Here is a 12059-nt window from a genome sequence, read left to right as displayed (position 1 = left end):
GGAGATGTGGCTACGTTTGTAGAGTTCTTGTTTAGAATACAGGAGGCCCGAAATTCGATACTTCCGCACCACATAAGATTGGGCATGGTAGTGTATACTTCTTAATCCAGCCTTGGGAATTTAGTGGGAAGTGGGTCTTTTGTCCAAGGTACATAGCTCGAACAAGGTACATAGCTACGTAGCAAGTTTAAGGCCAGTATAGACTACGTAAACCTTATTTCTAAAATCATAATTGATGTTCGCTAATGTTTATGGTGCACGGTTTTGTTGTACAGAGTCCACGACTGAAGCGGCAAGTTCAATACCAAAGATTTACTTAGTTCACAGCAAAGCTTAGTGTTCCCCGTGCTAGCTGCTTGCTCTAGCTTACATCTGCCTGGGATTTGTATATGGGAAGCAGAGATGTTACTACACTGTATCCAGCAATGAGCGGAGCTAAAACTGTACCAGATTCTTAACTTCCGAATACTGTCTTTGTTCTACAACAGCAGTTTTCAACCTGTGTACAGGGATTGCGTACAACGTAGCCTTCATATCAGATATTTACATTATGATTCGTAACAGCAAAATTACAGTTATGAAGCCGCAGAGAAAATAATCTTATGTTTGGGGGTCCCAACATGAGGAACTGTATTAAAGGGTCAAAGCATTGGGGATTCCCCTGGAACCAGCTCTTTGTGATTTTTTTCCTCCCTTGACACGGGGCTTTGGTACTTAGAGGCTGTCCTTGAACTGACTTTGTAGCCCAGGCTGCAGACTGGAAAACTCCTGTCTCAGCTTCCTGAGTGCTGTCACTGGCCTGAGCCTTCATACTCAGTTCTATTAACTACTTTAATTAAAATATGAAGCATGTTGGTAGTAAGAACGTTTGAGTCTCTTCTGTGATGTGCTGGGAAAACACAGCCTTATTCAAGTTTTAAAAAACCCCTAACACATTCTTTCAGTTAAAAGGTCGTTGTGCGGCTGGGTGTGACTTAAAAGATAAATGAGATCTATCTTCTTAGAAGAGTTTTTTTTGTTCTGTTGCCTGAGCAGTCAGTCAGTACAAGAATCAGGCACAGGAAGGTCTTTAATTCCCAAACAGGAAAAAAAAAAAAAAAAAACTACCTAAGTACAATTAAAATAATAACACATTAAAATAATGGACATTCTAAAAGAACATTGTTTAAGGAGTGGAAGAACATTACTCCAAAACATTGCATAGTTTCCTGGCCAGTTCAGTATCTCAGGATGGGGGAATGTGATCAGCAGAAAGATGCACTTTACTCATGACCAAGTGTTTTGCCTTTGATTTTGTGACTAGTAATCCTTGAAACCATTTTGTTTTCTCCTTGAGAGTCCTTGGAACTTCTATAGGCCAGCCAGGGCTACACAGGGAGACCCTGTCTCAGAAACAAGGGGAGAGAGGTATTGTGAAATTTTTTTTGTATAACCATAGGACCATCCAGGAGACTATTGGTACATTCTCTTTTCTTTTTCTCTTATTATGTTGCCCAGGCTATTCTCAAACTTGTGGGCTCAAGTACTGCTACTGCCTCAGCTTCCAGAGTAGCTGGGCCTAGGATTCGCGAACCATTGGTTACATTTATTTATTTGTTTGTTTTAATTTTATGTAGATGAGTATTTCGCCTGCATGTGTGTATGTGCATGCCTGGTGCTTATGGAATCCGTGGACCTGGATGTACAGAAACAGGACCTTGGGCCTCTGGAAGAACAGCAAAGGTTTTGTTGTTGCTGTTGTTTGGTTGATTGGTTTTTGAGACATTGTTAGCCTTGGAAGAGAATCATCTAGTTAAGGGGAAACGGGCTGATTCCTTTACAATGAATTATCTATGAAGAGAGCAAGATTGATGAGAGAGACTTTCATTGACTTGTCCGGTAGATGGCGGCAAAGAGCAGAGCATGGGACAATATGAGGACCAAAGAATGGGCCCTTTCTTTTTTTAATCTTTTTTTTCCTTTTTTTCCCTTTTTAATTTTTTTTAAAGGTTTACTTATTATATATGCATTCTGGCTTCATGTACATCTGCATGCTAGAAGAGGGCACCAGATCCCATTACAGATGGTTGTGAGCCACCATGTGGTTGCTGGGAATTGAACTCAAGACCTCTGGAAGAGCAGTCAGTGCTCTTAACCTCTGAGCCATCTCTCCAGCCCCAAGAACTGGGGCTTTTACCAGACAATGAAAGATGAATAGTTTGGAATTGACTGTGAAGATTTTGGATGTTGGTCGCCTAAGGATTCTACCAGTAAGTGGGTACTTGTATCCAACCTTTTTACTCTCTTCCTCCACCCCATGCCTTGCTGTGTGATAATATGTGGTTAGACTTGAACATTTCCTACTTTGCACGAAGACAAGAAAAGTAGATACATGGCTATATGCTACTATCTGCCATGTAGGCTCCGTTCTTTAATGTGTGATAATTTGTAATTAGACTGAAGCCTGGCTCAGTATTGGCTACATGGAAGCCTGGTGTTTTCTATGGGTTGTTTAGAGGGCTCACCGAACTGCACTAGGTTTCCTGTGGAATGGCTGCATGACTGCCAATGTGTTATTTCCTAACTCCTATTTATAATTTGAGTGTCTCTAGAGAACTGAGTTTCCAGTATTGTAGTAGTATCCAAGTACCTAGAAGGATGCCAGGCAGGTACGGTGTTGACTAATGTTTAAGTCCAGTTACAGGTGACATGTGGAGCTGGAGATGGCCATTAGCAGCAGGGTGCTTGCCTAATGCTTGAGGCCCTAAGTTCAATGCTCCAGAAGAAAAATTCTGAAACTCACTCATTCATTCAACAAATCTAATGACTCACATGCTGTGTGAGACACTGGAAAAACACAAGCTAAATGATGTGTTCTTGTCTCCATAAGATACTTTTGCCAGGCTTGGTGGTAGCACACACCCTTAATCCCAGCAAAGGCAGGAGAATCTCTTTGAGTGTGAGGCCAGCCTGGAAAGCTTGTTGGCTCTCTCCTAAAGCAAACATGAGGGGGTCATACATGAGGGGCCAACTCCTTGGCAATAGAAAATGCCAGAATAAAACCTACCTTGTGGTGTCTTGAGCTTGAACTGTCTAATGCCTAGAACTGTGAGACATAAGTGTCTGCTATTTAAACAACGGTATTTTACTATGGCATCCCTAGTAAATGCTTTATTATAATATGCAACACGTATGTCATATTAAACATCAGTGTAGCTTCTTTCCTTCCTTCCTTCTTTTCTTTCTCCCTTCCTTCCTTCTTTCCTTCCTTTCTCCCTTCCTGCCTTCCCCCTTCTTTCCTTCCTAAAGAAGACTGCCCTTGAATTCCCTGTGTAGCTGAGGAAGACCTTGAACTTAGGACCTTCCTGCTTTTATCTCCCAGGTCTTGGGTCACAGTGGGACCACCATACTAGATTTATGTGATACTGGGGATCAAACTCAGGCTCTCACACTTGGCAATCACTTTACCAACCAAGCTACATCCCAACATATCATTTCTGGTTTTTCAAAAGATTAACTTCATGTGTATGGGTGTTTTGCCTGCATATATGCCTGTGCATCACTAGAATGCAGTGCCTGTAGAGGCCAGAAGAGAACATCAGATCCCCTGGAACTGGAGTTACAGACAATTGTTAGCTGACATATAGGTGCTGGAACCCAAACCCGGGTCCTCTGGAGGAACAGACAGTGCTCTTAGCCATTGGGCCATCTCTCCAGCCCCAAAGCCTGTCACTTCTGAAACTACATATGGCTTAAAGTTATTTAATTAGAAGTTTCAATTGTTTGTCAATTGTCAAAGGACTTCAGAACTACTTAAGAAGATCTGCCCAGCCTTCATTACCAATGGGCAATGGCTTTTGTAAAAAAAAAAATATCATGCCGGGCGGTGGTGGCGCACGCCTTTGATCCCAGCACTTGGGAGGCAGAGGCAGGTGGATTTCTGAGTTCGAGGCTAGCCTGGTCTACAGAGTGAGTTCCAGGACAGCCAGAGCTACACAGAGAAACCCTGTCTCGAAAAACAAAAAAAAAAAACAAAAACAAAATATATATATATATATATATATATATATATATATATATATATATATATCATCTTATTATTATAATACAAATAGTTATTTTGTTGATAAAAAGACAAACTCTTTTATAATATCCACCTAAAATAATTTATAAATGATTTGAGTATGTATATATTTATTTTGTTATGAATTAAATATCAAGATTATCCAGCTATGACTAGTAACAGTTGTCTTTGATATTACATCAACTTTCAGTCATTTCCAAGGCACAGCTTTATATTAGCTTGATTTATAACTTTTCAATATTTAGACAGGTGCTGGGGTCATAGCTGAGCAGCAGAGTACTTACCTAGCAGGCACAAGGCCCTGAGCTTAATCCCCAGTACTGCCAAAAATAAAGTAAAGTAAATATCTAGAAATACAGAATCTAAGCCTGCATCTGTACTCTTGTCCTCAGCCCCCAAATATCCATATAAACTTAAAAAAAAAAAAAAACCACATTCCACCTTCTGTTAAGCTGATCTATTTGATCATCCTCTCTCCCTCTCCCTCTCCCTCTCCCTCTCCCTCTCCCTCTCCCTCTCCCTCTCCCTCTCCCTCTCCCTCTCCCTCTCCCTCTCCCACGCCCTCTCCCTCTCCCTCTCCCTCTCCCTCTCCCCCCCCCCCTCCCCCTCCCCTCCCCTCCCCTCCCCCTCCCCCTCTCCCTCCCCCTCCCCTCCCCCTCCCTCTCCCTCCTTTTCTTTTGACAGTTCTTGGCATTGACGCTTTATAGATGTAAGGCAAATCTACTACAGAACTATAGTTCCAGCCAACTAAATGACCTACCTCCTTTTTTTTTTTTTTTTGAGCAAACCATATTATTTTTTAAAATCTTTGAAAATTAAAAAAAAAAATCCACACACCAAAATTAACCAGACCTAAAGTCTGTGCAGCTTAATGGAGTTATATGCAGTTAGAATCCGCACTAGAAATGGAAACTACAATGCTTCACTTTAAATTTTCCACTTTTGGTATTGAGTGTGTTTTATGCACTTACCCACCACCAAAATCAAAAAGCCATTGAACTTCCTAGTTCTAATTCTGTCCTGATTTCCTTTACATTTTTATTACATGTTTGTTTATTTATCATATGTGTGTGAGTACACACATGCCACAGTGAACCATGTAGACTCAGAGGATGGTGTATTTGAGACTTAAAATGGACCATATATCTGCTCACCCCAGAAGGGAACCTGTAACACGAGGTAACAATTCTACCACAGTTAAACTTGGTAAACCAATGAATCTTTGTTGGTATTACTTACAGGACTAGGGGTGGCTCAAGTGAGGGGTTTTTACCAAAAGTCCATCCCAACGCAGGTGACACTCAGGGAAGCTGGAGTCAGGGAAGCCCTTTGCACAGCTGGCACACTGCAGCTCGATGGGGTCCAAGAGTGTCCTCTTGGCAGCTTGGCTGGCCAGTGACTCTCCCCAGCAGTTGTTTGCTGTGTCTGTAGCCCAATAGTTTCTTGATCTTATGTAAATAAATGACTCATAACCCATTTCATTAGTAAAATCATGGTCGTCTAGACAATTCAGAATATCCTGCTACTCCATATTCAGATTTCCAAAAAGTCATTATCTAAAACAATGGTTCTCAACCTGTGAGTCAAAACCCCTCACAGAGGTTGCATATCAAATATTCTGCATATCAGATATCTACATTATGATTCCTAACAGCAGCAAAATTACAGTTATGAAGTAGTAACAAGATAATTTTATGGTTGGAGTCACCACAACACATTAAAGGATTGCAGCCTTAGGAAGGTTGAGAAGCACTGATCTAAGTGAAGACATTGAAGATACACAGTGGCTCCAGTTATGAATACACGTTACCGTTACTTATACAGGTAACAACAGAATGACAAACAATCCTGAAGTTGAATGAAAACAAACACTTTCTAGTTGGAAATAACAGTGAAGCTTCTTTTCTAAAACTGTAAATATATAGTGGGCTTCACATCCTATGACATAACTGTGCCTGTTTTTGTTTTGTTTTGTTTGTTTGTTTGTTTTGGAGTTTTTTTTTGGTTTTTTTCAAGACAGGGTTTCTCTGTGTAGTCCTGGCTGTCCTGGAACTCACTCTGTAGACCAGGCTGGCCTCGAACTAAGAAATCCGCCTGCCTCTGCCTCTCAAGTGCTGGGATTAAAGGCGTGCCCCACCACTGCCTGGCATAACTGTGCCTGTTAACACAGTTTTCAAAATATATTGTTCAAAGTAGGTTACAGAAGGTTATTTGTAGGGGAGAAGGCCGCCACACAGCTGTAAGGTGGAGTTCCTGGTTTCTTCATATCAACAGTCTTTGTGAACATACAATAGCACAGAATCCAAGTTTCTCAAAAGGGCCATGGGCACTTCTTCAGGAATTCTCTCACTTTCACAGTGGAGAAACATAGGCGTAGAGTTGGAGTCACAAATGCACTATTATTTGTATTCAAAAGGGTGAGGCAGGAAAATGTTGCAAGTTCAAGGCCAGCCTGGGCTACAGGTTCCAGGTTAGTCTAGGTAACAGTAAAAAGCTAAAAGCTCCAAACAAGTAAAAAAAAAAAAAAAAAGCTTTAAAATAGGAGGAGGAGGGAAGGAAAGGAAGGAAGGAAGGAAGGAAGGAAGGAAGGAAGGAAGGAAGAAAGGAAGGAGCTGGAGAGATGGCTCGGCAGTTAGAGTGTTCTGCTCTTCACTCTAAGTTTGATTCCCAATGTCTGTCCCCATTAGGCAGCTCAGTATCACCTGTAATTCTGACTCCAGAGGATCCGACACCCTTTCTTGGCTTCCAAGGGCAACTGCACTCACTTATACATACCCCCACACAGCACACATGCATATGCATAATTTGAAATAAAAATAATTATTTTTTTAAAGTGAAAAACCTCAAATATTAATATATTGCTTAGTTTTGGGAAAGAAGGAGGCACTATAGATATCTTTAATTCATAGGTTTCCTACATTTTAATGTTTTAGCTTTCATTCATATTTATGAACTAACAAGGAAGTAAACGATCATTGCAATGCCTAGATGCAAGTAACATGAAATTGTAGAAAGGAAACAATTACCATGCCCTACACCTTAACAGTTTGGTGCATTTATGTCTATGTAAATGTCTACACATGTATGTGGGGCTGGGAAACTGTGGGAGCTGTGGGGAGCCCGCCTGGCGCAAAAGTGGGGTTGAGGTGTCTCCAAACCCTGGGAATCTTGTCCTGAGATTGGCAGCAGTGGGATCATCCCCCTACCCCCCCCCCCCCATCCTAGCCTGCACAGTCTTAGGTCCCCATCTTTTCCCCTCAGAGAAGATCACATAGATTGGTAACAAGGTTGGACTCCCTCTCCTTACAAGTCCAGCAATAGCTGAACTTCTTCACTATGTATGCGAGACATCCTCAGTACCCTGTCTGTTAGGCCCCTCGTCTTTACTCCCCATCCATGCAGGCGGTGCATGGAAGGCAGGGGCGCGGCAGACCTGCGCGTACTTTGCCTGCCCGGGATCCTCGCCCTCCCCCATGAGGATGCCAGAGTGCTGCCGCTGGGAGACGGCAGGAGACGCGGGGCTGGGTTCCAGGGATGGGAGGCAAAGAGGCCAGCGGAGGACACGTGGCCCAGAGCCCTGGACAGTCACTAGGGCGTGCCTTGGCCTGCATGGAGCGGCCTGGGACGGCAAGGGACATTGGTGAGATGAGCTGGGTGCGCAACTGCCCTCCAGTCGCTCAGACGCGGTAGCTAGGCTAGGGTGGCAATTTGAGTGCTGGGCACCGATCTGGGCGCCCGGTGTAGGAGGGCTGTCACCTGAGGCCTCTGCTTTTGTGATTAGTCTTTCCTTGTCCCATGAGGCTCCTTATTGGGCCCCATTTTGGCCCTGGTTTGGACCTTGTGGACAAATCCAAGGCAGGCTTGACACCTGTCTTAATCACTTCCATCCTGGAGTGACTCAACAGGATCTGTTTAGCCCTGCCTCTGCTCTGCTGTTGCTGATGTAGAGCTTTGCCATTGGCCCTGGTCAACTCACCCCACCAAAACCCCTCCTTCCCATGCTCAGAGTTTATATAAACAAGAGGTTGTTACATTAAAGTTGAGTTCCTGCTCGACAAGACTCCTGACAGGTGTGTTTCTTTGGACACTCACCATCCTGTTCAGCCCCAGAGAAAGACCTAGCTGGACCAGGACCGCCTGGACCTGCCTGCTGCAAGGAGTTGACACCTGGCCCTGGCCAATGATTTACACTCTCCCCAAAGACCCCCTATTCACTCCCCAAAGGTTTAAATAGCCTTTGTCTTCCCAATTAAAGGAGCTGTCTCACCGGAAGCCTGCCTTCCAAGAGGCTGTTTTCAAGTGTGCTCACTTGCTGCCTGAGGTCTCTATCCCCCTGGCCATTCTTGCCAACCGCCCCCCCACACACACACCCAATTTTCCTCTACTCCGTTTTGATCATGGGCAATTATGTCACTATGGGTGGGGAAGTGGAACTTGACCAACACCTATACTGTTGGATCCTGAGATCCAAACTGGGAAGACGCACTCCCACAGAAACACTCACAGACACAGAAACACTCACGGACAGGGGGTTCGATGCAAAAGCAAGAGGTTTATTGTTCCAGCTCACTGGAGTTCCCCTGCATGCAGGTTAGAGGAACTCTGAGCTACAACTAAGAGCAGTTTTTATACAGTTTTCACAGGGTTTACAAAGGCAGTCTTACAACCACCTCTTAGACAATGCTAACTGCAAAGGCTGACCTCAAATGGCAGCTCCCATGCCAGGTTTCTTGGCAACATTATCTTATGACAATGAGTGTTAGGTAAGTCTATCTTACCTTAGCTCCTGTTTACCCAGGTTTATTGTGCTAAAGGCCCAGCTTCCAGATAACCTTTTATCTTGGGCCCTTCTCCTGAAATGTATGTGTAAGTCTTTCCTGGAACGTGTTTCTGGAGAAGTTTAGGCTGAGACCTGAGATTCCTTCAATACATTTATATATGTGTGCATGTATCATACATATGTGTGGATATCATACCTATTTCTCTTCTTTTCCACGTCTGTGTGCACAGACAGCAGAAGATAGCATCAGATCCCTCTGTGATAGAGTTATACACAAACATTTGTGATCATCCTAGCATGTGTACTGGGAACTAAATTTGGGTCCTCTGGAAGGGCAGCAAGAGCTCTGTGCTGGTTAATTTTGTGTCAACTTGGCACAAGCTAGGGCCATCTGGGAAGACAGATCCTCATTTGAGAAAATACTTCCGTAAGATTAACCTGTATGCAAGTCTGTGGGGGCAGTTTCTTTCTTTTTCCCATTTCTTTTTTTCTTTAATCTAATTACATCACTTCCCTTTTACCTTTCTTCCCTTCAACCTCTCCCATGCCCCTCTTTCCAGCCTTCTCATGCCCCACCCCAACTCACTCTCAAATCGACAGCCTCTTTTCTCTTTTCCTTTATTTTTGCTACACACACACACACACACACACACACACACACACGCACGCATAATTATAGAAATACAATTTACTGAGTCCATTTGTTGTTACCTATGTCCCAGCACCAGAAGGCAGAGACAAGCTCCCTGGGGCTTGAGGACTGACCAGTTTAGCCACTTGGTATGTTCTACATTCAGTGAGAGACCTGGTGGTGAGCTGAAGAGATGGCTCAGCGGTAAAGAACACTAACAGCTCTTCCAGAGGTCCTGAGTTCAACTCCCAGCAACTACATGGTGGCTCACAACCATCTGTAATAGGATCTGATGTCCTCTTCTGATGTGTCTGAAGACAGTGACAATGTACTCACATACATGAAATAAATAAATAAATAAATAAATACATCTTTAAAAGGAAAAAAAGGAGTTCTGGCTGCATCAGGTGGTGGTGCACTTGGGGGGCAGAGGAAGAGGAGGATCTCTGTGAGTTCGAGAGGTCAGACTGGTCTACAGAGTGAGTTCCAGGTCAACCGTGGCTACACAGAGAAACCCTGTCTCGATAAACAAACAAAATGAAACAAACAAACAAACAAAAAACGAGTACTGGCTACTCTTCCTGAGACCTGGCACATAGCTGCCCACAATCATCTGTAACTCTAGGTCTAGGTATAAAATGACCTCCGTAGGCACTCAGCCCACAGTGTACACAGACATGTCTTCAGGCAAGACACCCATAAACAAAAAATAACGATAAATAAATAAGTCTTAAAAAAAAAACAAGTAAAAGAAAAAAACCAAGCAAGGTGAAGAGCAATAGAGGAGGATGCATCAGTGTCAACCTACAGCCTTCCAGTGTGTGAGCGTGGGCACACATATGCAAACACACACATACACACAAACACATAGACACATATAAACACACATACATATACACAAACACACATACACACATATAAACATACATACACACATACACAACACACACATACATACCCACATGCACGCATGCACGCATGCACGCATGCACGCACACGCACACGCACACGCACAATGTAATGGGGTATCCTAGATGGAATTCTGAACTGGGAAAAGAACATTAAGGAAACACTAGTGAAATTTGAATGGAGAAGCCGGTCCAGTTAATGGCAGAGTTAGCTTCTTAGCTGTGACGAATGTGCCATAATGATGACAGAAGATGGTGACCATGGGAGACACTGAGTGAGGCACATGCAAAACCTCTCTGCACCAACTTTGCCTCTTTTCTAGACATCTAAAAAGCATTCTAAAATTAAAAGTTTAAATGAGAAGGAGGAGAAGCTCAATTCCTACTGCCAGCCACATCCTTCCTCTGGGAACCTAGCTTAGCCAGAAGCCTGGCCTTCAGAAATAGCCAATGTGCCTACAACCTAGTGCTTAATTGGATCAAATGATATGGATGGTCAGGAAGGAATTTTGAGGAGTCGTTTTTTAACACCTGCTGCCACCACCACAGCTAGCTCAGAGATGCTCCCTGTGACTGTGGATTCTAATTGTCCGGATCTCCCAGCACTCAGTGGTCTCAAGCCACACCGTGCACCAGTCCCAGCATTCAGTGGTCCCAGTGCCCCCCTCGGTGCTGCTGCTCCTGTTTTTCATTTCTAGTATCTTTGCCACTGTCTCCACTCTTCTTATTTTGGCTCCCTAAGTTCTGGTTCGTCGTTTTATTCAGCTTTCCACAACCTTGATTTCAGTACCACTTGGAGCTGCAGGTGGATGACATTTCTTTAATACCCTGCTTTGTTTGCCCTCCTAGCTTAAGCCCTGCTGGAATTTAATTGGAAAAGGTAGATATGTGTAGCTTCTCCATAGACTATCAACAGCTGTATTATCAAAGATCAACAGCTGTATTATCAAAGATAAAGACATCCTTTTGCTGGGCAGTGGTGGCGCACGCCTTTAATCCCAGCACTTGGGAGGCAGAGGCAGGCAGATTTCTGAGTTCAAGGCCAGCCTGGTCTACAGAGTGAGTTCCAGGACAGCCAGGGCTACACAGAGAAACCCTGTCTCGAAAAACCAACCAACCAACCAACCAACCAAACAACCAACCAAACAAACAAACAAAAAGGCATCCCTACCACAGGGAACATACTGGAGTTGTACAGATGTGAGTACCTTGTCTTTGGGCTGGAGAGATACCTCAGTAGGTTCGATGGCTACTCGTTCGTCAACTTTACTACATCTGGAGTGGACTTCAATCCAGAAATGGAAGGCACACCTTACGACCCGGATCTTGATGGTGAAAGACACAAGCTTTTGATCCAGATCATGTGGTGGCATGACACACACTCTTAATTTGGATTGACACATGCCTTTAATCCAGATCTTGAGGCACACTTTTAATCTGGGTCACACCTTCTGCTGGAGACCTATATGAGGTCAATGGAAAGAGAAAGGTAATCATTCTTTACCTGCTTGCACTTACTCCGCCAGCACTTCTATTGGAGCCTACCTCTTCAAGATTCCAGCTTATACAGAAGACCGGCTGAAACATCCAGCCTGGTGGGACTGAGTAACTACTAGATTCTTAGACTTTCTACTCACAGCTGGCTGTTGTTCAGTTAGTTGGACTGCAGGCTGCAAG

Source organism: Arvicanthis niloticus, chromosome 5, assembly GCF_011762505.2.
Source record: "Arvicanthis niloticus isolate mArvNil1 chromosome 5, mArvNil1.pat.X, whole genome shotgun sequence".
Lineage (NCBI taxonomy): Eukaryota > Metazoa > Chordata > Mammalia > Rodentia > Muridae > Arvicanthis > Arvicanthis niloticus.
The sequence above is the reverse complement of the archived record's forward strand: the minus strand, read 5'-3'. Positions refer to the sequence as shown.